Genomic DNA, 9,179 nt, shown 5'->3' with positions numbered 1-9,179 from the left:
CCCGCCACAACGCCCGGCTATTTTTTGGTTGCAGCCGTCATTGTTGTTTGGCGGGTCTGGGCTGAGGATTCAAACCCGCCACCTTAGGTGTACATGGCTGGCGCCTTAGCCGGTTGAGCTATAGGCGCTGAGCCAACAATGGGGATTCTTACTGACAAATGCTTCACTGGGCAATTTATTTATTGTGTGAATCTCACAGCGTGGGCAAGTATACTTACGCAAACTTGGATGCTATACCTTCCTGCACACCTAGGCTGTATATAGCCCATTTCTCTTGGGCTACAAACCTGTAGGGTAGGTTTCTGTACTGAATGCTATAGGTAATTGTAGCACAATGGTAAGTATGTAAACATATCTAAACATAGAAAAAGTACAGTAAAAATACAGTATTAGAATCTTGTGGTATCTATGCCCCAGCACAGAAGAAGGTGGGTGTCCCAAATCAAGGAGAGAGAGAGAGAGGCTCTGTTCTATCAGGCCTTCAATGGATTAGGTAATGCCTGCCTGCATGAGGAGGGCAGGTCTTCCTTCCTCAGTCCACCAATTCAACTGCTAACCTCTTTCAGAAATACCTCCCCAGAGCTCATATTTTACCAGCTATCTGGGCATCTCATGTTCAGGCAAGTTCCAACATAAAATCAATCATCATGACATCTCTGCTGAACTATCACTTTCTCAGACACTCTCCCATGCCTGATCTACTGATTGGATGCAATATATATATATTTCTCTCTCTCTTATTCCTTTTCTTGCTTTTCTTCTTGGCATTTCTCACATCTGATTTACATATTTGCTTATTGTCCATTTCTCCTGGCGCTATGAAGGTGGGCTCTTTACCATAGTCACTGCTGTATCCCAGCACTTAGAAAAGTGTCTACTACACCAGGTGATCAAAATAAGTGAACTTGGGGGGGGGGAGTAATCTCATAAGAGGGGAGTAGATGAATAGAATAAGTTATATTAAAATAATAGAGCTGGGCATGGTGGTTCACACATGTAATCCTGGCATTCTGAGAGGTTGCAGCAGGAGGCCAGCTTGATCCCAGGAGTTTGAGGCAAGCCTGCACAACGTAGTGAGACCCCACTCTATAAAGAAAATTTTTAAATTAGCTGGGTATGGTGGTGCGTGCATGGAGTTCCAGCTACTTTGGAAGCTGCAGTGAGTTATAATTGTGCCATTGTACTCTAGCCTGGGTGAGAGTGAGACCTTGTCTCAAAAAAAAAAAAAGCTCAGCACCCATAGCATAGTGGTTACAGTGCCAGCCACATATACCAGGGCTGGCGAGTTCAAACCCAGCCCTGGCCAGTTAAACAACAATGACAACTGTAATAAAAAATACCCGAGAGTAGCGCTTGTGGTTCAGTGGGTAGGACACCGGCCCCATATACCGAGGGTGGTGGGTTCGAACTCAGCCCCAGCCAAACTGCAACAACAAAAATAGCCAGGCATTGTGGCCAGCGCCTGTAGTTCCAGCTACCCAGGAGGCTGAGGCAAGAGAATCACCTGAGCCCAGGAGTTGGAGATTGCTGTGAGCTGTGACACCACAGTACTCTACTGAGGGCAACAAAGTGAGACTCTGTCTCTAAAAAAAAAAAAATACCAGGGCATGTGGGGGGGCACTTGTGGTCCCAGCTACTTAGGAGGCTGAGGCAAGAGAATCACCTAAGCCCAGGAGTTTAAGGTTGCTGTGAGCTGTGAGCTGTAAGCTGTGACACCATGGCACTCTACTGAGGGCGACATAGTAAGATTCTGTCTTGCCCTCCCCCGCTGGAAAAAAGTTAAAAACATATGTCCTGGCTCAGTGCCTGTAGCTCAGCGGCTAGGGCACCAGCCACATACACCAGAGCTGGTGGGTTTAAATCCAGCCTGGGCCTGCCAAACAACAATGACAAGTGGCAACTAAAAAATAGCTGGGTGTTGTGGCGGGCACCTGTAGTCCCAGCTACTTGAGAGGCTGAGACGAGAGAATCGTTTGAGCCCAGGAGTTTGAGGTTGGTATGAACTGTGACTCTGTCTCAAAAAAAAAAAAAAAAAAAGAAGTATAGGTTGGTATAACCAGTTGAGAAAACAGTTGGGCACATATCAGTAATTCCATTCCAATGTATGTGGCCCAGAGAAACTCTTGCCCTGGGAGATAAGTATGTGAGTCTTCCAAGAGTATTGACTATGATAACCTCCAAACTGAAAATATCCACATTTCCCGTCACCAACCATTCCTTACATGAAAGGGAGAATGAATCCTAGCACTCTGGGAGGATGAGGAGGGTAGATTGCTTGAGCTCATAGGTTTGAGACCAGCCTGAGCCAGAGGGAGATCTTGTCTGTAAAAATAGCTGGGCATCTGTAGTCCCAGCTACTCAGAAGGCTGAGGCAAGAGAATTGCTTGAGCCCAAGAGTTTGAGATTGCTATGAGCTGTGACACCACAACACTCTACCAAGGGCAACAAAGTGAGACTCTGTCTCAGAAAAAAAAAAAGAAAAATGAGAATGAATGAACCCCAACTACACACAATGTGATTAAATCCCAGGATTGCACTGTTGAGTGAAACAAATCAAGTTATAGGAGACTACCACCAATACGAGTCCATTTGTATGAATGTACAAAGCAAGCAAAACAAGTATCATTTACAGCTATAAACCTATGAGAATGGCTTGGCACCTATAGCTCAGCAGTTAGGGCACCAGCCACATACACAGGGGCTGGTGGGTTTGAACCTGGCCCAGGCCTGCTAAACAACAATGACAGCAACAACAACAAAATGGCCAGGCATTGTGGCAGGTGCTTGTAGTCCCAGCTACTTGGGAGGCTGAGACAAGAGAATCACTTAAGCCAAAGAGATTGAGGTTGCTGTGAGCTGTGATGGCATAGCACTCTACTGAGGGTGACATAGTGAGAATTTGCCTGAAAAATAAATAAATAAAAAAAAATAAGCCCATGAGAATGATAGAACAAAATTATCTTGGGGGAGGATAAGGTGAGGGGTCTTAAAGGTACTGGTAATATTTTTGTTCTTTCTTTTTTTTTTTTTTTTTTTTAGAGTCTCACTCTGTCGCCCAAGCTAGGGTGTCATTGCCTTGCTCACAGCAACCTCAAACTCCTGGGGTCAAGCGATACTCCTGCCTCAGTACTTCAGCCTCCTGAGTAGCTGGGACTATAGGGACCTATCACAATGCCCAGCTATTTTTCTTTTTTCTTTTTCTTTTTTTGTATTTTAAAATACTATTTTGTTTATTTTAAGTATTTGAAAAGATGCCCATGGTAGATTATAATTTGCAGTCATGCTCATAACAATATCTCATATCCCACATGCTTTTCTTTTAGTGTGCCCTTGCCATTCCCCAACAAAAAATGGCTTCTATATCACCTCCCCTTCAACCTGGGTGGATCTTTGTGACAAATAAGATCAATAGAGGAGGGCGGCGCCTGTGGCTCAGTGAGTAGGGTGCCAGCCCCATATGCCGAGGGTGGCAGGTTTGAACCCGGCCCCAGCCAAACTGCAACAAAAAAATAGCTGGGCATTGTGGCGGGTGCCTGTCATCCCAGCTACTCGGGAGGCTGAGGCAAGAGAATCACCTAAACCCAAGAGCTGGAGGTTGCTGTGAGCTGTGATGCTACAGCACTCTACTGAGGGTGATAAAGTGAGACTCTGTCTCTCACACACACACACACATACACACATATCAATAGGGGTAGGCATGGTGGTTCATGCTTGTAATCCTAGCACTCCGGGAGGTCAAGGCAGGAGGACTGCTTGAGCTCAGGAGTCTGAGACCAGCCTGAGCAAAAGTGAGGCCCTGACTCTACTAAAAATAGAAAAATTCATTGTGCTTTGTTGTGGGCACCTGTAATGTCAGGTACTTGGGAGGCTCAGGCAAGAGTATTGCTTGAGCCCAAGAGTTTGAGGTTGCCATGAGAGCTATACTGCCACAAAACTCTACCAAGGGCAACAGAGTAAGACTCTGTCCACTCCCACCCCCCGCCAAAAGGAAAGGTCCATAGAGTGTTGTGGACTTGATACACTGCAATATTTGAGGCTATATCATAAGAAGTCATACAATTTTTTTCTGGTTCTGTTTCCCAGGGTTTGCCCTTGGAACCCAGCTATCACATTGTGAGGAAGCCCAACCAGGGGTCCTCAAACTTTTTAAACAGGGGGCCAGTTTGCTGTCCCTCAGACCGTTGTAGGACCAGACTGCGGGCCCTGGGACTAGTTGGCTGCTAAGCAGGATAGGCAGTGGTGGCAAAAACTCCCTGCAGGCCGGATAAATATCCTTGGCGGGCTGCATGTGGTCCGCAGGCCGTAGTCTGAGGACACCTGTGCCAAGACAATTGGAGAAGCCACTCTGTTCTGTTCTTTTAGTTCTAGATGAGGTTCCTGCCAACAACAAGCAAGTGAATAAACAAGTCTCTGAGGTAGGTTGGGCGCAATGGTTCACATCAGTAATCCTAGCACTCTGGGAGGCTGAGGTGGGTGGATTGCCTGAGCCAGAGCGAGACCTCATCTCTAAAAATAGCTGGGTTTGTGGCGGGCACCTGTAGACCTACCTACTTGGGAGACTGAAGCAAGAGAATTGCTTGAGCACAAGAGTTTGAGGTTGGTGTGAGCTATGATGCCATGGCACTCTACCAAGGGCAACAAAGTGAGACTCTGTCTTCAAAAATAAATAAACAAACAAAAAAGAAGTCTTTGAGGTGACTCTGCCCACAGCCAGTGTCTGACTATAACTGTGTGAGACACCTGGAATGAGAACCATCCAGCTGAGCCCAGTCAACTCTTGGGACCATGAGAAATACTAATGACAAATGGGTACTGCTCTTTTACAGTGCTGTATTTGGGGTTGTTGTCACACAGGAACTGATACAAAATCTCTTGCACTGGGGTATGAATAGGCAAGGTTCTGGAAAAAGAGATGAAGGGGACCTCTTGATGGTTTTGTCATTCCAAGTAAGGAAGTAGCTGGCAGAGAGGACCTGATGCTGGTAGGAGTAGAGCTGTTTGGACACAGTGTTGGGAAATCACCTCGCCTGGGTTCCTAACAACTACTGGGGAAGACTTTGTTATCCCCAAGGACCTAGGGTCTGCAGGAGGCATGTGAGGCTCCTGCTAAAGATATGTTGTGTTACTGTGATATAATAAAAATTATATATTTTGGTTTTGTTTGGATTTCTTGGTACATAGCTCCTAAAACCTTTGGAACCTCCAAAGTGTACAGTGTCTTTTTGTATCATAATGAGATGACTAATGGCTAGGGGTTCCTAGAGAGCCTTAGGTTGGGGGCTAGTTACCAGGGGAAGCAATCCTGTGATTAGAGGGTTGGAAATTTCATCCCCACCCTGAATCTCAGAGGGAGGGAAGAGGGACTGAAGGTTCAGTTACCCACCAGTAGCCAGTCATTTAATCAATCATGCCTACATAATGAAGCTTCCACAAAACCTCAGAAGGTCAGAGTTTGAAGAGTTTGGGGGTTGCAGAACATGTGGAGAGGCTGGGAGGGTGGCGTGCCCAGGAAACATACATTGCCCCAATGCATCCCTTCCGACTTGCTGGCCCTGAGTTGTATCCTCTTATAAGAAATGCATAATACTGAATAAAATACTTTTCTGAGTTCTGTGATTCATTCTAGGAAATGACTGACCTGAAGGGAGGAGGTAGGGACAGCCTTGTGGGACTGAACCCTTAACCTGTTGGATCCTGCCAGAATTGGACTAAATTGCAAGACACCAACTAGGTGTCCACAAATAATTGGGGGATTGCTTGATATAGGAGAAGCATTTCGCCACCAACATCTGGTGCCAGAAGTGAAGTATTGAGAGTGTGATGTGAGTATAGAAGGAAAAATGGCTCATCGCCTGCAGCTCAGTGGTGAGGGTGCTGGCCACATACACCAAGGCAGGTAGCTTCAAATCCAGCCCAGGCCTGTTAAACAACAATGACAACTGCAACAAAAGAAAAGCCAGGTGTTGTGGCAGGTACCTGTAGTCCCAGCTACTTGGGAGGCTGAGGCAAGAGTATTACTTAAGCCCAAGAGTTTAAGGTTGCTGTGAGCTGTGATGCCACTGCACTCTACTGAGGGTGACATAGTGAGACTCTATCTCAATAAAAAGAGGAAAAAACAGGTTGAATTTTTTCCCCATATGCATGTTGAAATGACTTGGCCCAAATGGATTTCTCTCTAGTCTTCCCCACTTCAGAAGACAGAACTACCTTTTTGCTAAATATTCTACCCAGATGCTAAAGTCATCTTTAAGTCCTCTCTTCTTGCCCCTGACCCAACATCTAGTCCATGAACATGACCCAATTTGTTCTGCATATAGTCACTTTTCTCCATTTTCACTCTAATACCTGAAACTTTTTCCCTTCATTCTTTAGGAAAAAAAATTTTTCTTTTAGAGACAGAGAGAGTACCTTCACTCTTTAGGAAAAAACCAGTCAGGCTAGCATGTAGTGATGTGATCATAGCTCACTATAACTCAGAATTTCTAGGCTCAAGTGATCCTCCTGCCTCAGCCTCCTGAGTAACTGAGACTACAAGCATGCACCAACCATGCTAAGTTTTGTAGTTTTTATAGAGACAGGGTCTTACAATGTTGGCCAGGGTGGTCTTGGACTTTAGCCTCAAGTGATCCTCCTGTTTTGGCCTCCTAGAGTGCTGGGATTACAGGCACAGCCATTGTGCCCACCTCAAAAATTTTCTATTTTGAAATAATTTTAGGTTTAAAGAAGATCTGCCAAAATGGTACAGAGAGTTCTTTTATACCAGTGGTTCTCAGCTTTCCTAATGCTGTGATGCTTTAATGCAGTTCCTCATGTTGTGGTGACCCAAGGGTCGTGGCATTGGGAAGGTTGAGAACCACCTTCATCCAACTTCCCCTGATGTTAACATCTTGCATAATCATGGTAAATTTGTCACAACTAAGAGATTAACTAACCTTGTTATAATATTATTTACTAAACTACAGACTTAAGCTGGGCATGGTGGCTCATGCCTGTAATCCTAGAACTCTGGGAGGCCAAGGCTGGTGGATTGCTTGAGCTCAGGGGTTCAAGACCAGTCTGAGCAAGAGCAAGACCCTGTCTCTAAAAATAAGTGGGCGTTGTGGCAGGTGCCTATAGTCCCAGCTAGTGGGGAGGCCGAGGCAGGAGGATCACTTGAGCCCAAGAGTTTGAGGTTGTGAGCTATGACACCACAGCACTCTACTGAGGGTGACAGAGTAAGACTCTGTTTCCAAAAAAAATAAAATAAATTAAAAAATAAACTACAGACTTATAGTTGAATCTTACCAGTTTTCTCTTGATATTTTTTTCTGGTTGAGGATCCCATCCAACTTGTCTCATGTTTAGGGATCACACCTCCTTAGTATCCTCTGATCTGGGACAGTTTCTTGTTGTTTTTTGTTTCTCATGCCCTCTAGCCCTTGGAAGAATACTGGTCAGGTATTTTGTTGAATGTCCTACTATTTGTGACAAACATCTAATGTCTCATAATTAGATTTAGGTTATAGGTTTGGGGGATGATATCAGACACGACCAAGTGTCCCCCCCTTCATATGTCAGGGGCCTATAATTGCTTATTTAAAGCAGTATCTTCCAGATTTCTCCACTGTCAAGTTACTTTTTCCCCTTTCAATGCTTTATTCCTTAAAAGTGAGTCACTAGGGTGGCGCCTGTGGCTCAAAGGAGTAGGGCGCCAGCCCCATATGCCTGAGGTGGTGGATTCAAACCCAGACAAGGCCAAAAACTGCAAAAAAAAGTCTTGGAAAGGGCAGTGCCTGTGGATCAGTGGGTAGGGCGCTGGCCCCATATACCGAGGGTGGTGGGTTCAAACCCGGCCCCTGCCAAACTGCAAACAAAAAATAGCTTGGCGTTGTGGCGGGCGCCTGTAGTCCTAGCTAATGGGGAGGCTGAGACAGGAGAATCACCTAAGCCCAAGAGTTAGAGGTTGCTGTGAGCTGTGATGCCTTAGCACTCTACCAAAGGTGATAAAGTGAGACTCTGTCTCAAAAAAAAAAAAAAGTAAAAAAAAAAATATTAGTCACTAAATTCAGCCCATAAATAAGAAGGGAAATTAAGCTCCACCTCTTTAAGGGAGGAGTAGCAAAGAATTTATGCATATATGTTTAAAATCCCCTGGTAATTAATATTTTGGGAGAGATAACTCAGAGGGTAGGCAAATGTCCTGTTTTTCTTTTTTTTGAGACAGAGCCTCATTATGTTGCCCTCAGTGGAGTACTGTGGCATCATAGCTCACAGCAACCTCAAATTCTTGGGCTTAAGCGATTCTCTTGCCTCAGCCTCCCAGGTAGCTGGGACTACAGGTGCCCACCACAACACCTGGCTCTTTTTTTGTTGTAGTTGTCATTGTTGTTTAGCAGGCCTTGGCTGGGCTCCAATGCTCCAGCCTCAGTGTATGTGGCCAGCACTGTATGGGGGCCCAGCCTGTCGGTTTTTCTTTACTAATTTTGGCATCCACTGATGGATCTTGCCTGTTTCTGTTATAACTGTAATGTATGCCTAATGGTGATTTTCTTTTCCCCCCGTTCCTTCTGTATTTATTAAATTAGTATTTCCTCTTCCCATTTATTTATTCAATCATTTATTTATCAGTATAAACTCACGAGTATTTATTTGTTTGGATCACAATGATCTTTCAATCTCATATTAGATCCCATCATCTACTGAAAACCTTCCAGAGGTTTTCTTTTATGTTTAAGAGTAAAATCTAGGGGTGACACCTGTGGCTAAGTGGGTAGGGCGCCGGCCCCATATACTGAGGGTGGCGTGTTCAAACCTGGCCCCGGCTAAACTGCAACAGGCATTTGTAGAGTGCTGTGGCGTCACACAGCTCACAGCAACCTCCAGCGCCTGGGCTTAGGCGATTCTCTTGCCTCAGCCTTCCGAGCAGCTGGGACTACAGGCGCCCGCCACAATGCCCGGCTATTTTTTTTGTTGCAGTTCAGCCAGGGATGGGTTTGAAACCCCCCCGCCCCCAGTATACGGGGTCGGTGCCCTACCCACTGAGTCACAGGCGCCGTCCCAAAAGAATCTATTTCTAAGACTATTCAGAAGAGGATGCTTGCAGCGGACATTCAACAATCATTTTTATTACTGTCATCTGTATAACGGGCATAACAGGGCCCTACTTATATTGTTGTTAAGCTCAGTCAGTGTTCTGCACA

Source organism: Otolemur garnettii, unplaced genomic scaffold (assembly GCF_000181295.1).
Source record: "Otolemur garnettii isolate 467f Iridium unplaced genomic scaffold, OtoGar3 scaffold00127, whole genome shotgun sequence".
NCBI classification, from domain to species: domain Eukaryota; kingdom Metazoa; phylum Chordata; class Mammalia; order Primates; family Galagidae; genus Otolemur; species Otolemur garnettii.
Note: the sequence above shows the minus strand (reverse complement) of the source record.